This window comes from Pleurodeles waltl, chromosome 7 (genome assembly GCF_031143425.1).
Source record: "Pleurodeles waltl isolate 20211129_DDA chromosome 7, aPleWal1.hap1.20221129, whole genome shotgun sequence".
NCBI classification, from domain to species: domain Eukaryota; kingdom Metazoa; phylum Chordata; class Amphibia; order Caudata; family Salamandridae; genus Pleurodeles; species Pleurodeles waltl.
The window spans coordinates 1406362972-1406380931 of NC_090446.1; the positions used below are offsets into that span (position 1 = coordinate 1406362972).

At 45.1% G+C, this 17960-nt stretch overlaps 1 protein-coding gene across 1 annotated transcript in view; it reads right to left on the reverse strand.

Moving 5' to 3' along the window:
* LOC138246416 (dual specificity tyrosine-phosphorylation-regulated kinase 1B-like) overlaps positions 1 to 17960 on the reverse strand; it is a 307149-nt gene that overhangs the window by 132323 nt on the left and 156866 nt on the right. The window lies entirely within an intron of this gene.

Sequence of the window (17960 nt, forward strand, 5' to 3'; positions counted from 1 at the left end):
AGCAAAAGCATGTTTTATTTCTTTTATCTAATACAGAAGACTCATATCCGCCTCTCCCAAGTTTTCAAACTGAGGTGTTCGATTGCCCCTAAAAGAAAATTAGTTACTTACCTGTAACTGCAGTTCTCCAGTATTGGTATCTTTCATAGATTCACATGCTTGAATCATCCCCGTCGTCGAGGTGGGAGCCTCACGGTAAATTTAAATATATAAAAAGCAGTAAGTCAGTAAAAATAAAACCAGTAGGCCCAAGTAGGCCTCATAAGGTATTTTACAGTCTATCCACTTTGTTTTGTGAAAAGACCCAAACTTGAGTATCAACCAATCAGGATTCAGCCCCTCCCAAACACTCCCAACAGAGGCTGAATTCCCTCAGATTTTCTATTAGGAGTGTGAAGTTTAATATCTGTATAATAGGGGAGCCTCTGAGGGGAGGAGGGTGGGTCGCATGTGAATCTATGAAAGATACCAATACTGGAGAACTGCAGTTACAGGTAAGTAACTAATTTTCTTCTCCAGCATTGGATCTTTCATAGATTCACATGCTTGAATCCGAGTAACGAGCAGTAATGTTTTCTTACTTACTGAATTACATTGACTGTAATTCCATCGTAATTCTATACGTGATGTGATTCACATTAGTTCAGTTTTAAATATGCACTTACATATAATTATATTTATATTCACAAACATACGAATATAAAAGCAATAAAATGTGTGTGGCAAGAAATCCTGACACAGTCTATGCTATTATTATGGAGAATACGACACGTTAAACAGTAGAAGAAAATGAACCATTAATGACCATACCTCGAGTGTGGTGGTGGGATGTGTAAGAGGCTCACCTTAACGAAATAGATGCCTCAGCACTGCTTGTCCAACTGCTGTATCGACCTGGTTTGTCTCCTCTAAACAGTAATGTCTTGTAAATGTGTGTTGGCTGGACCATGTTGCTGCTCTACAGATGCTATGTAGTGGTACACCTGCAAAGAGTGCCGCTGAAGTGGCTACCGATCTTGTAGAGTGGGCTCTCACCTTGGTGTGGAGCGGCTTTCCTGCTTTTGAATGGCAGAATTGAATCGCCAGGCCAATCCATCTTGCTAAAGTTTGTTTGGACACCGCGTGTCCCTTCTTTGTTCCGCCGAACGCTACAAATAATTGATCCGACTGGCGGATGGTGTGAGTTTTCTGTAGATAAAACTTTAAACATCTTTTAATATCGAGAGAATGTAATGTTCTTTCCGCCACTGTTTGCGGATTTGGAAAAAAGGTTTTTAAGATGACTGGTTCATTTAAATGAAATGTTGAGGGAACTTTCGGAATGAATTTAGGATTTGTCCGCAGGATGACACCTGAGTTTGTAAACTGGAGGAACGGCTGTTTGATGGTGAAAGCCTGAATGTCACTGACTCTCTTTGCCGAAGTAAGAGCTAACAGTAACGCTGTTTTCCATGCCAGGAATTTTAGGTCAGCCTTGTGGATCGGCTCAAAAGGAGCTTTCATGAGTTGCATCAACACAACGTTCAATGACCATAGAGGCGGGGGTTTCCTAATTGGCGGGAAGACCCGAAAAAGGCCCTTCATAAATTGTTTGACAATTCTTGTGGAACACAAAGAGAGTCTATCTGGTGATCTGCGGTATCTGGAGATTGCTGCCAGATGTACCCGTATGGAAGAATATGCAAGTCCTGATTTTGCCAGGAGCAGGAGATATGGAAGTATCTGTTCCGGAGTAGAAGATAAAGGATGTATATTTTCCGCTGCACACCAAACACAAAACCGTTTCCATTTAAGTCTATAGGTTTTGTTGGTAGTGTCAGCTCTAGCTTTTGCTAAGATGTCTCTACACTCTGGGGAGATTTTGAGATTTAAGTATTCATTGTGTTCAGGAGCCAAGCCGACAAATGAAGAGACGACGGATGTGGGTGTGTGACTTGTCCCTGGTGCATCGTTAAAAGAGTCGGACTCTGTCTGAGTGGTAGATGTGGTCGTTCGGAGAGCATGAGGAGCTCCGTATACCATATTTGTCTGGGCCATCTGGGAGCTATGAGTAGAAGTCGACACCCCTCCGTCTTCATTTTTCTGATGACTCTCGGAATGAGCGGGATCGGAGGAAAAGCGTAGGCATAAACTCCTGACCATCTCATCGAAAACGCATTCCCCCACGAATCTTTTTGGGGAAGCCAACTTGCGTAGAACTGGCATTTCTTGTTCTCGAGAGTGGCAAATAGGTCTAAGTTTGGTTTGCCCCATAATAGAAACAGGCCATTGAGAGTTTTCTGGTCTAGCTCCCACTCGTGATAAGGAATTACTGTCCTGCTCAAGGTGTCTGCTAGAACATTGATCTGTCCTGGCACATGCTCCGCTTTTAGTGAAATATTGTGTTTGATGGCCCATGTCCAAATTTGTTGGGCTAGCTGCGAGAGTTGTAGGGACCTTGTGCCTCCTTGCTTGTTTAGATAAAACATGCTGGTCATGTTGTCCGTCCGGATTAAGACGCTTGAACATTGTATCTTTGGCAAGAAAGCTTTTAGAGCTAAGTGTATTGCTTTGAGTTCTAGATAATTGATGTGGAGCTGGCTCTCTTGCTGATTCCAGATTCCGCTGATTTGCAGGTCCTGGCAATGTGCACCCCATCCTTCGAGAGAGGCATCCGTTGTTACTATGTAACTTGGTGTTTGAAGAAGAAAAGACAGCCCTTTTGAGAAATTGGTTGGAGTCGCCCACCACCTCATAGTGTTCTTCATTAGAGGCGTTATGCGAATCTTGTCTTCGAAGGAGCCGAGGACCTGTGTCCATTGTATGTCCAATTGCTCTTGCAGGGGTCGCATATGGAGCCTGCAATCTGGGACTAGCGGAATGCACGATGATATCATTCCGAGCAATGATTTGTAGATGCGGACTGAAACGAACTTTTTTCTGGATAGGTTGTTTGCCAACGAGGTTAACTTTTGTTTCCTCTCGTGTGATGGGTACGCTTTGCTGCGTACTGTGTCCAAAATTGCTCCCAAGAAACTCAATTCTTGTTTGGGGTATATCTGAGATTTCTGGTAGTTGACTACAAACCCCAGGCTGTGTAACAAATGAAGGCAATAGGAAATATGATTTGTTACTTGTAATTTTGAGGGTGCCTTTATAAGCCAGTCGTCCAGGTAAGGGAAGACCTGGATACCTGCCTGGCGAAGATGTGCTGCTACTGGAGCTAGCATTTTTGTGAAGATTCTGGGGGCTGATTTGAGACCGAATGGTAGAACCCGGAATTGGAGGTGCATACTTCCTACCCTGAACCTTAAAAATTTGCGATGGTTGCGATATATGGGGATATGAAAATAAGCATCCTGGAGGTCTAGGGATGCCATCCAATCGCCCGTGTTTATGAGACGCAGGACATCCTGCAACGTTACCATCCTGAACGATTGTTTCTTTAGAAACTTGTTTAGTGCTCTCAAGTCCAGGATGGGGCGCCAGTCTCCTGAGGGTTTCTTGAGAAGGAAAAACCGGGAATAGAAACCCTTGTTCCTTTGAGATAAAGGGACTGGTTCTATTGCTCCTTTTGTTAGCATTATCCTTATTTCCCTGAGAAGTTGGCTCAACCTCAGAGGCGGTGTACCCGATGGAGGGACACTCGGTGGTGTTTGGATGAATTCCAGAGTATGACCTCTGGTCACCACATCTAGTACCCATCTGTCCGATGTTATAGCCTTCCACTTGGGGAAATAAGAATTGATGCGACCTCCGACCTTCAATATTGATTGGGGAGGTGTTGAGATTATCCGCTGGTCATTGCTTTCTGCCTGTATCTCTTGCTCGGGCAGCTCCTCTTCCTCTAGCCGGATGTTTGTAAGCTGCGGCTGGTGGTAATCGATAATGCTGCTGTTGTTGATGGTGCTGATGTCCTGGTCCTGTGGAGGAAGATGTATATTGTGACCTGTATTGTTGGTATCCACCTCGAAAGGAGTAATTACCTCTACCCCTTGCTCCACGAAAAGGTAGTTTTTTATATTGCAGGGTACCTAGGGATTTTGCCGTATCGGTATCCGTCTTGATAGCCTGCAGCATATCATCGACATGTTTGCCAAACAAACTCTCTCCATCGAAGGGCATGTCGAGAACACGAGTCTGGACTTCTGGTCTGAATGAAGTAGCCTTAAGCCACCCTTGTCTGCGTAGGACTGCTGCTCCAGCTAATTGTCGAAAGCCAGTGAGGGAAATATCTATTGCACTGTCTATTATCTCTGCGGAAACCCTTTCTCCCTCCTGCAAGACCTTTTTAGCTTCCACCTTGATATCTTCTGGCAGTGAATCTACAAAAACGGACATGTCTGCCCACATCTGCCGATCGTACCTTCCCAGGATGGCGAGGGAATTTGCCGCCTTGACCGTTACTGCAGCAACCGAGGAGAATTTCTTACCGATATTGTCTAGTCTCCTTCCCTCTGTCTGGGGGAGACGCAATAGGTGTAGAGGGGTTTTTGGATCGTCGTTGAGCCGCCTGTGATATAACCGAGTCAGGTTTCGGTTGTGAGACTAAACAGGCCGGAGAATCATCTGGGGCCTTGTATTTTTTCTCTAGCCTTGGCATTTGTGAAGGCACTGTTGCCGGGTTTTTCATTGCCTTCAAACCCTCCTGCCACAAGAAATCCACAATAGGTATGGCTCTTACAGATCTCTTTGATGGCTCTTTAAAGTCATACAAAAAACACTCAGTTTCATGGGAAACAATTTCCAGACCAAAACGTTTCGCCGCTCTCTCTATGATATTATGGAAACCTCCTATGTCTTCTGGAGGAGAATCCACTGGAGCTGCTGGAGGTGGAGATGGTGTGGGAACGAGATAGTCGTCCCATTCACTAGCCGCTGAATCTGCTAGCTCGCCCTCTTCCCTTTCGTCGTCCGACGAGAGGTAAGCTTCCGGAGCTTGGCTAGTTACAGGTCTACTAGTCTGTGGCGTTTCGGAAACATTAGGAGTTTGAGCTTGCTGGTAACTCTGAGGTCTAGGTGGCGTGGACTGAGTTGACGGTGGGAACCTTTTATAGTAGTCCTTCAACATATGTTGTAAATCTGTCACTAATGTGCTAGGCATAGCTAGAGGCGATGGTTGGTTTGCCTGTGGATAAGATGTTGAAGCATAACTATGCTGGTAATGTTGATCCTCTTCTTCATCAAACTCTTGACATTTGACATTTAGTTGGGACGGGCTACTAGCTGCCCCAAACATGCCTTGAACATCATCATCCTCATCGTCTAAAAGATGTTGCGGTGGGTATGGCAGCACCTTACTTGGTGATGTATGCATCGGCAAAATGTCAGATGGCTTGTCCCCTATATTAATAAGGGAAAGGGGTAAGAATCTGGTGGAGTCCTCATGATGGTATGAGGAATGAGCTGGTGAAATGTCCAAAGGTTTGTAAACTGTTAATGCTGTGGTGATCGTAGGATCCATCGTCGACGGTTCCCTCGTCGACGGTTCCCTCGTCGACGGCTCCCTCGTCGACGGCTCCCTCGTCGACGGTACTGTCGTCAACTGTACTGTCGTCGACGGGTCTCTCGTCGACGCTTCCGTCCATGACTGCGTCTTTTCCTTAGTCGACGGTCCCTTCGTCGACGGGTATTTTAGCGACGACGGTCGCTTCGCCGACGTAGTTTGCGTAGATGGGAGTGCCCTGGATGATTTGTGAACCCAGGAGGCCTCCGCTGTTGACGATGTGGTTGCCGACGAAGCTCTTTTGAAGATTTTTGCAGTAATAATCGTCGTCGATGACAAAGGCGACGACGTCATAATCATCGGTGAGGATGGTGTTGTGAACGTCGACGATACCGTGGTCGCTGTTACCGTCGACACTGTCGTCGACGGGGCGGTCGTCGACGGTTGTTTTTTCACCAAAAAGAGTTTTTCTGACTCTTTTTGTGGTGACAGAGACAGGGATGGTTTCTTTGAGGTGCTTTTCCGGTGTAACGGCGTAGTAGGTTCTGAATGAACCTTTTTTGGTCCATGTTTAACTGCCTCTTCAGTTAAGACTTGTTTAGTCTTTTTGTGCATTTTTCTTGGTGGTTCATCCGCACCTCTATCTCTCTCACCTGTTCTTTTCTGAGGGCGAGAAGTTTGTGGTGACTCTTCGCTGTCTGATGAAGGATGCTCTAAGGCTTTCTGTTTTTGCAGCCATAAGAGAAGTCTACCCTCTCGGTCTTTGAGGGTTTTTTGACTAAAGGTGCGACAGATTTTGCAGTCTCTCACCTTATGGTCTGGATGAAGGCAGTAAATACACTTCTTGTGGGGGTCATCAATATGTAGTCTCTTCTTCCCACAGTTGTCACAGTCTCTGAACAGACCCTTCTTTGCCTTTTCAGACATAGTAAAGTTGTAACTAGTTTCCTGAGAGAAAAAACAATCTTCAGTCAGAAAATAGGAAAAAAACTGAGCAGAGCTCAGGGAGACTCCCTTCACACGACGTGCGGTAGAAAATCTGAGGGAATTCAGCCTCTGTTGGGAGTGTTTGGGAGGGGCTGAATCCTGATTGGTTGATACTCAAGTTTGGGTCTTTTCACAAAACAAAGTGGATAGACTGTAAAATACCTTATGAGGCCTACTTGGGCCTACTGGTTTTATTTTTACTGACTTACTGCTTTTTATATATTTAAATTTACCGTGAGGCTCCCACCTCGACGACGGGGATGATTCAAGCATGTGAATCTATGAAAGATCCAATGCTGGAGAACCTCAATTATAATTTTCGCAGCCTTGGCAAATCAAGCTTCCCTCCAACAGAATAGTTCAGTAGGATGTGTTGTCTGCTTCCAGTTTAATGCTCAGGATGCCTAGGTATAAATGACTTGCTCATCATTTGCACCATACTTACGGGAAATTGTTCCTCTACAAATCTTCCAGTATAAATGCCTGCCATCAACACTCAGATGAGGTTTAGTCTGCTCTTGTCAAAAGAGTCAGGGGCCTAAATAGGTTTTGCCCATAGCATTTATAAGGAACTAGTTAACATGTAGCAAACCTCACTTAGTATCTTCTGCCCTTTCAGCCATGTGATTATTTAATTTGCAATACAGACCACCACTTCCATCTAGAAGATGCAACCAAAAACGGTGCAAGAGGTAAATGTTAAATGGAATACAGGGGTGTGCAATTCTTACTGCCAGGCGCCCAGGACATGTTTGTGGTCAAGGACAACACATTTTCATGTATATTTTTTTTATTGGGACATATAGGCCCAAGCCCCTGCAGCACAAACTCCACCGCAGCAAGTTTACAATTACAGTAACACATTATGGATCAGGGAAGGGCTTTGTCTGCAGTTAAGGTAATATTTGTGCCCATATATTAATGGAATTTGAACTTCTATTTATGGTTCATTAGTGCAAAAAAGTCATTATTAGGGTCAGCGCTCTAAGGAAATATTATAAGTTCGGACAGTGGTTCCATTATAAAATGTGTACACATGTAGGAAGCTGGCCTGGTGTGTGGAGATCACCTATGGTGTTATCACCTTATGCCAGGTACTGGTATCCCCTATTAGTGAGGTGTAGTCAGTGTCTAGGTAGCTAGGCTCTCTAGAGGTAGCTGTCGATGAGCAGCCAAGACTTATCTAGGAGACATGCAAAACTTATGCAATACCACTGTAGTCAGACAGTACTTACACACATGAAGGAACTGCACAGTGTTACAAAAATAAAGGTACTTTATTATGGTAACACAAATACCAAAATACTGTATGTGCAATACCCGAACTGGTGGTACGTAAACACACTTATGTACACCAAGAGTGCGTGATTAGCATATAAGGCCACGGGGAACCAAACCGTACACTAAGTGAACACCCCCCAACCCTAGCAACCAGGAGAAGAGAGATACGTACCTGGCTCTACCCAAACCCATCAAAAGGACTTCAGAAGAGGATTTTGCAAGACAAAGACAAGACTGCAAGAAACCAAAGGTGGATCCTGGTAGAGGAAGACCTGTAAATGGAGTGGACCAAGTCCAGTTCGCGTTGGAGTGTCTGGTTGTGGCAGGAGCCACTACCCACTAGTCTGTGGATGCAGGACCAGGTCGACGGTGGACCAAGACGGTCATCAGTGCAGCACTGGAGCAGCAGAAGAGTTCTTAAAGTGATGCAGTCGATGTACCACGTCAAAAGGAGGGTTGCAGTTGGTCAGTGGTGTGGAAAAACCACGAAGTCTTGGCAAAGTCAAGAGTCGTGGACGAAGAAATGCAGGGCTGCCGGGGACCAGCAAGGTCCAGGGGGACTCAAGCCACAGAGGGGAGTACTGGGTGATTCTCAGCAGTGAGGAGAGTTGCAGTAAGAGATGGCAGCCCCCACAGCTGACCTGCAGGCAGCAAGCACAGCGGTTGGGGTGAGGTCCACACAGCGCACCTAGTAAAGAGTCCCATGTTGCTGGAGAATTACACAGAGGGCTCTGCGTCGGAGGGAAGAGTTCAGAGGGCAGGGCTACACGGAGCCTGAAGATCCCTTGAAGGACATCCCAACAAGCCTTGGCAGCTACAAGACACCAGGTGCACTGTCCTGCATGGAGAGGCAAGGTCTTACAGTCTCCCAAGTTGGACAGCTGGTAGAAAGGACCAACGGGACCAATCCAGACCACCACCCATGATGCAGGATCCACGCAGCTCTGGAAGAGAGGAGATCCACGCAGCCGGTCGTCGTTGCAGTTGGTGCCTGCGGATGCAGAGGAGTGACTCATTCACTCAAAGGGAGATTCCATCTCGCTTCTTGTGCAGGCTGAAGACTCGTCACCCTCAGAGGATGCACAGCTGAGGAAATGTTGAAGTTGCTGTAAGGAGCCGGAAAAACAATGTTGCAGAGTTGTCGCTGTAGTTGCAGATTATCAGTTCCTAGAGGATCCAGTTGCAGTTCCATTAGCCAGAAGCTAAAGTAAACTATGTAGAAGTCCTGCTGGAATCTTAAACATCGAATCTGAAGCCCCACCCAAGAGAAAGAGCCTAAATAGCTGAGGAAAGGGGATTGGTCACCTAGCAGGGTGGCCACCCATCAGGAGGGGGCTGTGATGTCACCTGCCTGTCCTGGCCACTCAGATGCTCCAAGAGGCCTCTACCCACCTTGGAGGAGCTCTGAGCACCACCCTGGGGTGGTGATGGACAGGGGAGTGGTTACTCCCCTTTCCATTGTCCAGTTTTGCACTGGTGCAAACCAGTTTATGCAAGGAGTGCACCAAATGTACCCTTCAAAGCATACTAGTGGCTTGGGGAGGCTACTCTTCCTAAACCAAGTAACATCTTTTTCCAAAAGGAGAAGGTGTTGCCTCCCACTCCCAAATGAAATCCTTTGTGCTGCCTTCTTGGGCTTGAGCTCCTCAAGCAGTAGGAGGGCAGAAACCCGTTCGAGGGGTGGCAGCATTGTGGGCTGCCCGGAAAAACCCAGACGACTGGTAGGAGCAATGCTAAGGGTCCTCTACAGAGCCCTCAGAGTGCATGGAATCATACAACCAACACTGGCAACCGTATTGGGGTATGATTCCGACATGTTTGATACCGAACATGCCCAAGTTCGGAGTTACCAATATGTAGCTAGACACAGGTAGTGAGTGACCTGTGTGCAGTACACAGGTAAAATAGCTTCCCCGCACTTACGAAATCCAGGAAAATGGAGCTGGAGTTCGTTGGGGGCAACTCTGCTCATGAGGGAGTGCCCTCACACAGGTACTTGAACCCTGCCCTCTGGGCTAGGAGGGCCTGCCATAGGGGTGCCTTACAGTAACCTGTTGCAGTGACCCGTTGTTGAAAGGGTGCATGGACCTTTTCACGCAAGCAGCAATGGCAGGCCTGCAGACACATTTTGCATGGGCTCCCATGGGTGTCATAATACATGCTACAGCCCATGGGGAACCCCTGATATCCCAATGCCCTGGGTGCCTAGGTACCATATACTAGGGACTTACACAGGGGCACCAGTCTGCCAGTTGTGGGGTGTACCAAGTCAGGAACAACGAAACTTAGAGGGAGAGAGCACAGTCACTGGGGACCTGGTTAGCTAGATCCCAGTGAACACAGTCAAAGCATAATGACATCAGGCAAAAAGTGGGGATAACCATGCCAAATAGAGGGTACTTTCCTACAGCACATTTGTAAAAATTAATATAAAAAAAGCTACATATACTGCTCCCAGAAGGCTCTGATTAGATTAAAAATATTTGCAGAAGCTTGAAAGCAAAATTGGCCATCTTTGCTTTAAAAAAATGTTCACAAAAATGCAACTAGGGAAAAAAAAGCTACTGTGAAATTGTGGGTGATTATTCTTTGAATCATCAAGTGGTAAATTGTGTTGATGCATGCTATTATTTCTAATGAAACTGCTGGGCAGCTTTTTAGTGTTGTTAATGTGTGTTTTGTTTTGACACTCTTTTTGTAAAACGTTATTGTTGTGGGAGCTGCTGGCCCATCACCATTATAGCGAACATTGGCAAAAAGCAAAAATATTTTTAGTCTCAAAAAGCTTACATTGCCAAAATAGTCCCTGGGACTGAACCAATATCCCTTTTTGTGCTGATATGCTCCTTGTGAAAAAAACAACGCTGCCACTCTGTGAAGCTAGCCAATCCATTGAGAGAATTTTAATAACGCAAAAGGACTTGGTTAAGGCCAGATCTAATTAGGGGTCCAATTCTGAAAGAATGTCACAAAAGGACACCCGTGGTATGTATCCTTGCATTAATGAAAATTTACAGCTTTCATTAATTCACAACAATTTATAGAAGCAGGCCAGGAAATTGTAGTCCTAAAAATATTTGTGAACCATCTTTCACTTGATCAAGCTGGTCTTACCGTTTGAATAATGTCCCTCAAGATCTTCGCAACCTAAGATCGACTCCAACGGTCCTGTTGCTACATTTTATAAAGTAGCAAGCAACACTCGGATGATTTTTGTTTTTAATTTATGAAGGCCTGGTCGACAAAGCAGTTTGCTTCCTCGTGGTGTTAAGGTAGACGAAGACTGAACACTCAATGACCGTCAGCCACTGGAACTCAGAATTGCATTTAGGGCAAAACTGGAAAGATGTGCTCTCCATATCACGCCATAATTCGAAGTGCTGAAGAAAAGGAGACTCCCCGGTGCTGTAGGGCATTTAAAGAGCAACAGTTGGCGTCCCAGAGCTCAAAATGAACATCTGAAACCAATAGCAAAAAAAAAAAAAACACCACGAAGTGGAGTCTTTTTCCGAGTTGATTAAAAGCTCCGGGGCGAAGTCACGAGGCATTTTCAGACCAAAAACGTCTTCAGGGAACAAAAAAAACAACTTGCACGCATTGGTGATTAGCACTAGATGGCAGGAGTGTACACAGCAAAAAAACTACACAGAACATGCTACAAAAATACAATTAACATACCCTGATAGTAGTACAGCAGTGTCTATTCAGGTGCAGGTTTGCTCACTAAAAACTGGTAAAACTCCAGCCATTTACATCAATGTGCTCTGATTTGCACTTCCCCAACGAGGACACCCTTGCACACATTGATTAACAGAAATGTGGATCATACACATAGTAATCCTCAAAAGGCTGGGAGGGTTGGTCGTATGCGACTTTATGAACGATATCATTTCCAAAAGAATCAATTTCATTTCCAACCAAAAAACACTAGTTTAGTCTGTTATGCTGTAAACTAGTAATTAACAATTTTTCAGAGAAAAAATTATTTGTGACCCAAAGAACTTGTTTAGAATTCTTAAGTCCCATTGGCTGCGTAGTATCAATTATATTTTGTTGACCTAGTTGTGGAAGAGGGAATTCTCGATAAAATCAAACCAAAAATAATTGATCATGGGTAACCAATTAAAAAAGCCTATGTCTGATCTTCCAGCAGCCACAGAGATATTTTGTAATCACAAATAAAATCCACAACTTGTTGACTGGTTGAACTGGTCACTACTCAAACAGGAAGACTGAGGAACTAGACTGCCTGACCAAGATTCCTATTTGCATTCCAACAGAATAAGAATTAACACCAATACTTTGTAAAATATGTAAACAAAAAACACATTATGCCCACCCATCATAGAAATGTGGACCATGCGGCGGGGCAATATGGCGTCGGCGTCAGCGTAACTGCGTTCTCGCAGTTCCGCCCACCAGGGGAGCCGAAGGAACGGCGGCCGAGGCGTCCGTGGTGGAGCAGCCTGACACGCTGCGAGCTTCCCACGGGAGCGGTTCGTTTTTCCTCTCCCGCGGTTGTGCTCGCAGCGGGAGTTAAAAGAATGTAAACGGCCGCGGCGGAATAAAACGGGCGACGGCAGATAGAGGCCGAATTTCGGCCCGTCTTTATTATTCACTCTTCCCCGCGGTTCAGCTGCCGGGGGGGGGGGGGGCGGGGGGCGGGGGGGGCGGCGGCCGAGGTGATTACGGCAGTGATAGGCAATTGAAACCGGGCCGAGTTTGGTTTGCCGGTCGTTTTGCCTTTTTTTCTTTTTTGGTTTCTTTTACCCCGCATGGAAGAAAGTGAGGAGCTACATTGAGCCACTGGCGTCTGGGGTAAGATTGCACGGATAAGGCTGCACAAAGCTTGACAAAGCTTGACAGTCCCTTTGCAAGAAGGCATATGGGGCGGAGAGGCTCCCCTTTTTTTTTTTTTTTGGAAGATTATGCTTGTAGCTGCAAAGGACTTAGGAGTAAAGGACTACCAGGATTAAAAACTCTGCTTTTATCTGGAGGAGCAGAAGGGCGAATTTAGGAGGAGATCAAGAAGATCAAGAAGAAAAGCAGACAGGACAAGGACAAAGGACAAAAGCTCGGCTGGAAAAAAAACAAAAAACAAGAGAAAACAAACAGGTGGAGAGCCAGGTGTACTCTACTACTCTACTACTGCGGTAAGAGGGGGAGAGGTAAAAATATTGGACAGAGGGGAGCGGTTTGGGGGGGGAAAAAAAAGAGAGAAGGGGGAGAGCGAATATCTGAGAACTCTGATGCTGGTATTAAGTGTGCAAGATGATCTCGGTCGACATTTATATACCCCCTTATGGCTTTGGAAAAACTTGACAAAACAAATAATAGCAGATACAGCTTTAGTGTCGTCTGGGGTAAAAGGACTATTTAGGCTGTTGGCACACGCATTAAAGACTAAGATGCCTCCCAAACCCTTCCGGAATTTAGGAGAAAAGATGGAAGGGGTGAAAGTGACACGGGCTGGTCGCGGCAAAGGAGAGCAAACGGGATCAAACAAACGCCTGACGACAGCGGTTGCTAAACCGGCCGTGGAAAATATGTTGAGAGGTGTTAAGACAAGTGAGAGTAGTATTACCACTCCCCCCACCGAAATTAAGGTCAAGGGCAAAAGTCAATCTACTATCACAACGTTTCTTGAAGGAGGGGCACAGGATATGCGGCCTGTACATTTAACCCTCCCCTCTGAGAGTAAGGTGGTTGGGACAGAACCCCTTCCGAGCAGTAGTAGTAGTAGTATAAGTGGATGTATTATGAACAACGATCCTTCTGTGAATCTTAAGCAAGGCATGCCAGAGTCAGAAGACAGTCAGAGGGAGGTAAGAGAAAAGAATTCTGGCTCTTATACCGAGATTAAGCAGCCTCAAGCACAACAATTCGACTGGTCTGAGCAATTGGAATATCGAGATGGGGAAGGAGGTGCGTCTATATTAAAATCTACAACAGAAGAAGAGAATTTGCATAAGAGTTTCTCAAATACTAAAACCTTGGGCAAAATAGCAGGAAAAGTCTCTCAATTGGTGGAATGGGGAAAGGATAATAGTGATAAATTTTATTCTTTGACAGAAGAGTCTGATCTCAGCAGTGGCGATCACAGTCTTGGCGGGTCTGAGGACAGTGAAACATCGGAGACGGAAGATAAAACCTCAAGCAACGAACCTACAGTGCGACAGCTGCGCCGACAGCGTAAATTGGTCAAAGCACGGCCTTGCGCTCAGGGGTCCTCAGGAAACCCGTCATCCATGGGCGGTAGGAATTTAAAATGGGACTATGCAGGTATTGGACTCACAGATTCCTCATCTATAACTTTAACTAACCAGGGCTCAGCTAATGGCAATAAGGAATCAGATATTGGCCCCCCTACTTATAGCCCACCCGCACTGGGGGCTGAGGCAGGAATGCTGCAGTCAATTTATAACTCAATCAAAGAGTTGCAAACAGAAACAAGGATCGAAAGTCGACGTGCAAGGGTTGCCACGAAGAGATTACAGGGAACAGTTCGTAAAGTGGCCAAATCATGTACAGAAATTGGGACTAAGCTATCCTTAATGGAAGAAAGGATCGTAACGGTCGAGGAGGATGTTGTTAATCTTAAAGAACAGAATACTATGAGGGATGAACAATTGACAGATGTAATGTGGAAATTGGAAGATTTTGAAAACAGGCAAAGAAGGAATAATCTCCGAATTCTGGGTATACCGGAAGGGCTAGAAGGAACTAATATACGGACATATATGATCAATTTTTTGCGTGGTGCTTTTCCGGAGCTGGGGAACTGGAGCTGGGAGAATGAACTGCAGCGTGTACATAGGTTTCCGCTAAACCGGCGGGAGGGGGGCCAACGTGCAGATTCCAAATATCCTAGAGCAATTTTTGTGTATTTTGGGAATTATTTACTGCGACAGGAGATCTTGGATAAAACCCGCCCAAATACCCCTCGCACTGTGGATGGGGTGACTTTTTTCACTCGACCTGATTTTTGTCATGCTACTGTTGAACGGAGATGGCGGCTCCGACAACTTATTAAACCAGTTCTAGAAAAAGGCGGGGAAGCGTATTTGCTGGCCCCGGCTCGCCTCAAAATAATATTGAATGGGAAAACAGAGATATTCACGTCAGAAATTAAAGCAAAAGAATATGTGATGGGGGCCAGATAGCGAAATAGAGTCTCTTGGTCCGCAAAAGTGCTCCGGTAACTGGTGGGTGGGTTCGCACTGTCACGACGCCAACATTCAGGCCATGAGTGGTCTGATTGCTCTACAGGATGGGGGGCCAGTCTCGGGGAGGAAGTTAATACGGGAGGGGGGTGGAAGGGACTGGTCCAGGGAGGGGAGGGGAAGGAGGAAGGATGGCGGTTCGGGAGGGGGAAAGGAGGGAGGGGTTGGGGAGGAAGAGAAGAAGGATAGGCAAGGGAGGGAAAGGAGGGAAAACGAGGGAGTAAAAAGGAAAGGGATGGGAGTAGGAGTGCAACAAGGGAAGCAACTGAAAGCAGGGGTAGGAGAGACAAAAGGAGGGGAGCAAATTGAGTGGAAAATTCAAGAGAAAGCGCAGTCAGATATAAAAATTTGGGAGGACAAAAAGAGAGAAAGAGAGCCTAAAATAGAAAATGGCTAGACTTCGAATCGCTTCAGTTAATATTTGTGGGTTAAATGACCCTCGTAAAAGAAGTAGAGTAGTGGAGGAACTTAAAACTTTTAAAGCAGACATTTACTGTTTACAGGAGACACATGTGGAATATAGGAATGCCGGAATTCTGGGTACACTTGGTATGAAAGTAATTGCTCGAACAGAACAAGAGGTTAGAACTAAAGGGGTTGCGATATTAGATCGGACTAATAAATTAAATTTTGGTAGGCAGAAGGCAGATAGGGGAGGGAGATGGGTAACTGTAGAGTGTAGTTATGGACATGGTAGTTTTACACTCTGTTCCGTATATAGCACGGTCACGGATGACCCAATAGTTTTAGATACCCTGGCTATAGAATTAATAGGATGGGCTCCCCCGTATATTCTTTGTGGCGATTGTAATTTCAATGGATCCTGGGAGGGATTACAGGATGTTTTAGCGCCTACAAAGAAATACCAAGGGCGGAAACCGCGAGTATATAATGCAATGGTCGCTATTCAGAAAGAACTAGGATTAGTGGACGCATGGGTGAGATTATGTAAGCCAGATCCTGGATATACCTATTACTCCGCCCCGCATGTGAAAGTAGCACGACTTGACTATTTTCTGGTCTCTCCAGTATTATTAAACCAGGGTCAGATGGAGTTATATCCGCGGGTTGTATCAGATCATAATCCCCTAGTACTAGAATTGGAATTAGACGGGTTGGAACAAAAGGAGAGGAGATGGACATTTGAAAGAGGGCTTCTTAGGGACCCGGAATATTGTACGCATATGAGCAAGTGGATAGCCGAATTTTTGGGGTTTAACCAAGGGACAGCTCCGGTAGAGATAGTCTGGGACACTTTAAAAGCCGGAATACGTGGTGAAACATTGAGTTTTAGTATAAAAAAGCAAAAAAGCACCCAAAACAGAGTAAAAGATCTTCAAAGGAAACTGAGGGTATTGGAAAGACAGTTGGTTGTGGCGATAGAAACAGGGGGTGATGTTAAAAAGGTTCAGGAGGAAGTTGTAATAGCTAAAGCCGCAATTAACGAAACTATGACCCAAAGAATAGCAGAGAAATATCTAGCGCAGCGTTCATTAGGATACGAGTATGGAGAAAAATCCGGGCGTTTATTAGCAATACGGGCAAGCCAGAAAACAGCATCCGGGACTATTAGAGAGATTAAAGATTGGCAAGGACAAATGGTTGTAGAAGTGGATCAAATTAGGAGGGTTTTCTACAGATATTATACGGAATTGTATGATGACACATCTATATACTCAGAGGAAGAAATGTTGAGATTTTTAACCCCCATCAAAGTCAATAAATTATCGGAGAGTGATACTTTATATCTAGGGGAACAGATAGATATCTCGGAAATTGACAAAGCACTGGGGGATTTAGCCATGGGTAAAGCTACAGGCCCCGATTCAATTCCTTTAGAGTTTTATAAAACATTTAACGCCATATTGCTTCCGGTAATGATAGAACTGTTTATTCAGGTACAGAATGGAGGGGCAATTCCGCCATCATGGGATATGGCTAATATAGTAATGTTTTTGAAGAAAGGGAAACTCGCATGAAACCCGGCGTCATACAGGCCAATTACACTAATCAATAGCGACACTAAAATATATTCAAAGATATTAGCCGCTCGACTATCTCGTGTGATCAGGAAGATAGTTTTTCCTAGTCAGCATGGGTTTGTGCCAGGAAGAGATACTACCGATCATATCCGAAAAGTTATTGCACTTTTGGACGCTACAGAAGTGGCCCAGGAGCCGATGGCCGTTGCATTATTAGATGCGGAAAAGGCGTTTGACCGGGTGAGCCGGAAGTATCTATGGCATGTAATGGAGTATTATGGGTTAGGGAAGAAATTTATTGCAGCAATAAGGGCTCTATATAGATCACCGGTAGTCAAAATACAACTAATGGGGGGACAATCGGAGAGTGTCCAGGTTAAGAGAGGTACTAGACAGGGATGTCCATGTTCTCCGCTCCTGTTTGCTGTATATATAGATCCCTTGCTTAGACAGATTGAAGATAACAGCAAGATTCCACCAATTCATAGGCAGGGATGGGATATAAAAGTTCTAGCATATGCAGATGATATTGCTATACTAACTCCCACCCCTGATCCGGCATTGAGAGAGGTTGAAAAGGTGTCAATTAAGTTCGGAAGATTTTCTGGATATCTTCTAAACAGAGATAAAACACAGATATTGATTAATCAATACGCCAGCACTCAGGATACACGAAGGGTCGACCATGCAGTATATTTGGGCATAGATATTACGCCACAAGTAGGAGAAATTGTTAAGTTAAATCTGGATCCCATACTTGCTAAAGCAAGACAAGATATGTGCAGATGGAATAATTTACATTTAACCATCATGGGGAGGTGTAATATGGTAAAAATGATTTTCCTCTCTAAGCTGCTGTATTTGTTCCGGGCTGTACCATTGAGCTTTACTAATTTCAGATTTAAAGAGATAGATAGAGTGGTTATGAGATTTATCTGGGCATATGGTAAATGTAGAAGAGCAAGTAAATTCATGTCACTTTCCCGAGAAAGGGGGGGGTGGTCTCTGCCGAATATAAAATTATACCAAATGGCGGCAGCCTTTCAGTATATGCGCCCTTTA